Raw genomic sequence first — 4,888 nt, 5'->3', positions numbered from 1 at the left:
ATGTTATACATTATCATGCAAAAATAAACGTTTTGTTTTATAGCAAGCAAACATAAGTGAAAGGCTTTTTGCTATGTGGGCAATTTACTTGAGATCACCTGTCAAAAGGTACTTACTGATGAATAATTTTTGAGGTCTAGCAATACAATGTCATCTAATTTTTACATGACATAGTTCTTACATAGTCATTAAATCTGAACCTTATTTAGTTTGATGTTAGGTTAGTATATCCTTCTAAATAATTCCCATCAATTGCAATATGATGCACCAGTGTTCATTTGGCATATTCTAGCATATGCTACTTTAAAATTATTCTAAGAAAATACTGGACAAATGTTTTATAATTTTTCAAGTATCATAAATAATTTATAATGTAACTTGTATAAATTGGGACTATTTCTATAGGTTTTTCTGATTTCCTCATTAAGACTTCAGAGTATTTTTTTATAAAATACAGTAAAAATGGGGCCTCCCTGGTGGCGCAAGGGGTTAAGACACAATCTACAAAGCTATCTGCAACCACTGCAGCACGAGTTCAATTCCCAGCCAGGGAGATACCCACATAGCACAGCAAACCTCTCCTGACTCACCCGCTGCTCCCCTCAGCAGAGTATTTCATTACATCTGCCTGTTCTGCTCCCCACTCTGTCTCTGGTGAATCCTCTCACCCCCCCACACCTCTGGCCTATACCCCAGTTCTTGCATGCATAAATAAATAAATCTTTAAAATATATATATAGTCAAAACTTGTTCAGAATTTGTTTTCCTACTTTTAATGTACTTATATTAATGCATTTGATTATCATCTTGTGTCATGTAAATCAGTATCAAAACCTAAATTATCACTTCCTTCTTCATTTTCTCTGCAGCTTCTTCTACCATTGGAGTATATATTATTTTCAATATTTCCTCTTTAGGGTTATTTAGTAAAGGCAATGTCGTCTTCATTTCCTGCCATATTTTATGAAAACTCTCAAGTTTACATAGTTATAGTCTATGAATTATGTGCTAAGAAGCCTTCATTTTCTTTTGTAAACATTTAACACATTTTTAAACCTTTGAGAGTGGTTTAAACTTGCTGTATTTTACACACCATTCAAGAACATCTTTACAGTGCTGACATATGATCATGAATTTTTGCATTTATTTTCTTGGCCTGAACACTTTTCAAACGTGTCATTTTAAAGCTAAATGTATTCTGGTGTCTTTGAGGCCTGAAGAGCCATGTTCCCTTTCCTGGAGCTCATTACCTAAACCACAATCACCTCCTGCCAGGAGGAGAAAGATCCATTTGGTTGTTTCTCAATATCTTTGATTTTTCTCCTCACATTAGTGTTTTCCTCTAAATTCCTGAGTATTTGGAGCATGTTACTCTTATTTGAAGCAATTACATAATTGTTTTAATATTCTTGACTGTAAATACTCTCATTTTATCATTTCTGAGAGTATTTACAGTCTAAGATATTGAGAAACAACCAAATGGATCTTTCACCTCCTGGCCTTTTTTTACAATATTCTGCCCCAGAATTCTAGATACTTTGGTCTCTACAAATGCTGATCTTTCTTTTCAACCAAGCAGAATCACTAATCTCTGCAACTGTCTGGAAACTGCCTCCAGGTAGTCAGCGAAGACCATAGGGGGTTTAACTCCTTCCCTTGTCTTGGGAATCACACTCCCTGTACAGGCTGTTACCCAATGTCTGAAAGAGTGGTTGTAGGGTAAGTAAAAAACCGTCAGGCTTTTCCGCCCTCTTGCCATTAGCATTGAGGATGGATCCCTGTGGTCCTGAATGCATGCCTGATGGCAAGCACCTGGATTTTGTTATTGTTATATTCAGTTGTATTCTATTTACTTCTGTGGGCCATGGCTGGAGTATTTATATTAGCCAAAGGAAAGGTGTAGAATGCCAGAGAGCCCAGTAAAGAGTGAAGATTTCGCTGAGTCTGGGAGACCTGCCAACCTCCTGGCCCCCCAGCACCCCTGCCTGCTGTGAAGCTGATTGCCTTACTAAAAGCCTGAAAAAGCCACCAAGGGCTCCGGGTCTCTCCTTTACCTATCTGTTCGGATCATAGTGTAGGGTAGGTAAAAGGTATCAGGCTTTTCTACCCTCCCGCCATTAGGATAGATGAGGGAACCCTGTGGTCCTGAATACATGCCTGATGGCGGGCACCTGAGGTGGGTACACCTGGGCTGAGAGACTGGACTTTTAGGGTGACGTCACGGGAATGCCAGCAGCAGCAGCAGAAGCTGAGAGAGAAGCAGAGAACACCAGAGAGCCCAGATAGAGTGAAGACTTGCTGGGGCTAGGAGGACTGCCAGCCTCCCGGCCCCCCAGCATCCCTGCCTGCCATATGCCTGGTAAATCTAAATAAAAGACCTGCAAAAAAACCACTGAGGAGTCTGACTCCTCCTTTACCGGGTCTGTGGAATCATAGAAAACCTGCTCAGTGGTCATTCCTGACCCTACAATAGAAAACAAGCTCTGTGCCCTCCTGGCACTACAGTGGTTTTATTTATTTATTTATTTATTTTGGTCTGATTTTCTAGTTGCTTATGGTGAAAAAGTGGTGGGCAGACTCTAAAAAAGGTCCCAGGATTTCCCACGTCCTAGTACTAACACCCTTGTCTGGTCCTCCCCTACATTGAATGTGGACAAGACCTGTGATTTCCTGCTAAGCAGCTGGATTCAGGAAAGGTGAGGGGATATATGATTACACGTTTGTGATAACATTACATAAGATAGAAATGCCTATCTGGGGGAAGTAACACTTTCTCTCTCTCATGGCTTTGAAGAAACAAGCTGCCATGTTGATAGTTTCCTATTGAAGAGTGCCGCGTGTCAAAGAATTAAGGATGACCTTTGTCCAAAAATCAGAAAGAAATTAACAGTTAATGTAAGCAACGGAATTAAAAAAGAAAAAAATGGACATATGTGTCCTTCCCCAATCTAACTTCAGATAAAACCAACTAGCCAAATGCAGTTTTGTAAAACTTTTTTAATTCAGGTAATACTAGTTTACATTGTTACTTGTATTTTGGGAGTAGAAGATTCCACCTTCAGGTGTTATTACCCCACCACCAAAGCACCTGGAATCTACCAACATAGTCCATTGTGTTCCTTTTGCACTTTGTTCTCACCCTTTCCCCCATTGCTCAGTTCTCTTTTTTAATATATTTTTAATGGAGTACTATTATTTTACATCCTTGTTAATTTTTTTAACAATGTAGGATTTATCCCCTCAGGTGTGATTAACATAGTTCTCTCACTACAAAGCACCCATATTCCTCCATCATAGTCAATTGTGTTCTCCCCTCCCTATTCTCCCCTTTCCTTCCTGGATGCCTCACATTTATAGTCAGCTATCAAGGGCTAATTTTAAAGCTTGTCTTTGTCTAAGCTTTTGTTTTATTTCTCTATACTCCATATATAAATAACACCATCTGGTATTTATCCCACTTAGGATAATACCTTCCCAGCTCCATTCACGTTGCTGCATATGGCATGCGTTTATCTTTTTTGATTCACTCATCTTTCCTGAGGTGTTTCTTTTGTTTCCACATCTTGGCTATTGTAAGTAGTTCTGGGATAAATATAGGAGCACAGGTTTCCTCTCAAACTAGTGTTTTTTATGTTCTTTGGGTAGATTCCTAGGAGTGGAATTGTTGGGTTATATGGCAAATCCTTTAGTCTTTTAAGAAACCTCTATTGGATTTCTCAGTTCTATAGTCAGCTTCCGATAGAGAGAGAAAAAAAGAAGTTCATATAAAGCCAAATAAATTGTGGAACTTTCAAAAAGAAGACCCAATTAAGGTGTTCTCAGATTTCTGACACTATGGTATAATAGGCGTGTGTTATTTCAACCTGCTGAGTTTGTGGTAATAATGTTACACAGCAAAAGAAAACTAAAACAAAAGCTAATTCCCATAGCAGTTAGTGTCAGAGGCAGAAACCCTGCTCTAATTTTAAAATAAAAAAGATATATTTCATTTTCTATTTCATGTAATGTAATCCAAAATTATTATCTCATTAAAATGACAATGTGTGAGCGAGATATCCAAATGTAAAGATCTTTTGCATGGTAAAGTTTCAGAGCATACCGACTTGAGTTTAAATTTGTCTTTGCCCTTTGTGACTTGTTGCATCCTTCTAAGTTGTAGTTTACTCTGTACAGTGAGATCTTGCAGCACTATTGTGGGTTACAGATGGGCCAATTAATGTAAAGTGCCCATCACAGTGCCTAGCATATGACAGTTAAGGACATTTTAGTTTTTTTTATATACCTAGTGGAGTCACCAAAGCTATTTAACATTTTCATAATCTGGAGTCATCGATTTATAGGAAATGTATATGTGGAAAAGATATATACATTCACTCCCCACTTAATGTCATGGACTGGTTCTTTGAAACTGTGACTTCAAGCAAAATGATATATGACAAAACTAATTTGACCATAAGCTAATTGATACAAACTAGAGTTAAGTTTCTACAGCATATTTCTGGTCACAAAAACATCATCAAACTTCTAAATAAAGATCCAAAACACTTCTAATAAGAAACAATCACTGATATTCATTCATTCATTTTCCAACCTGCCTATTCCACCTCAGGATCTCAGGTGAATGCTCAGGGCACACGGTGAGAATGTCCTTCCATCTCAGAGTTCATAGCACATACACCCACAGAAACGCCAACTGGGAAAATTTAGATGCACCAATGAACCATTGAGTATGACTGTGTGGTGTGGGAGGAAACCAGAATACACTAAGCAAGCCCACACAGACACTGGGAGAGCAGATGGTGGCCCTGGCCAAGAATTGATTGTTTTTCTCATGAACATTATAACAAAATGACATTATTCAAGGACCTGCTATATAGAATTCAATACT

The 4,888-nt window shown here is 38.3% G+C and overlaps 1 pseudogene; it reads right to left on the bottom strand.

Moving 5' to 3' along the window:
• Positions 1-786: 786 nt before the first annotated feature.
• Positions 787-1,247, bottom strand: LOC119243301 (uncharacterized protein C9orf85 homolog; annotated as a pseudogene).
• Positions 1,248-4,888: the final 3,641 nt, after the last annotated feature.

This window comes from Talpa occidentalis, unplaced genomic scaffold, assembly GCF_014898055.3.
Source record: "Talpa occidentalis isolate TD23 unplaced genomic scaffold, MPIMG_talOcc4v2.1, whole genome shotgun sequence".
Taxonomy (NCBI): Eukaryota; Metazoa; Chordata; class Mammalia; order Eulipotyphla; family Talpidae; genus Talpa; species Talpa occidentalis.
This window is presented reverse-complemented; position numbering and strand designations above follow the sequence as displayed.